This window comes from Penaeus monodon, chromosome 23 (genome assembly GCF_015228065.2).
Source record: "Penaeus monodon isolate SGIC_2016 chromosome 23, NSTDA_Pmon_1, whole genome shotgun sequence".
NCBI classification, from domain to species: Eukaryota; Metazoa; Arthropoda; class Malacostraca; order Decapoda; family Penaeidae; genus Penaeus; species Penaeus monodon.
In genome coordinates this window covers 16,596,221-16,596,471 of record NC_051408.1, presented here as the reverse complement: position 1 = coordinate 16,596,471, position 251 = coordinate 16,596,221, and positions in this window count along the sequence as shown.

Below are 251 nucleotides of genomic sequence, written 5' to 3'. Positions count from 1 at the left end.
CCACTAACGCACTATGATAACCACATGAAAATAAACAATACAAAAATATAAAAACGCCAAGTATCTATATATCAAAACAGGAAATTAATCTCGGTTAACTAGCACCATGTAGATACTGCCTAGCCTTGTTTATGTTAGCCGTTGCTATCGCTTCTGTTTCTTCATATTACAGAATCCACCAATTTGTTGTTTGCTCCCCGACCATCCCTCTGACAGGTGACATATTAATGTGACGTGATCTGGGCTGTGAC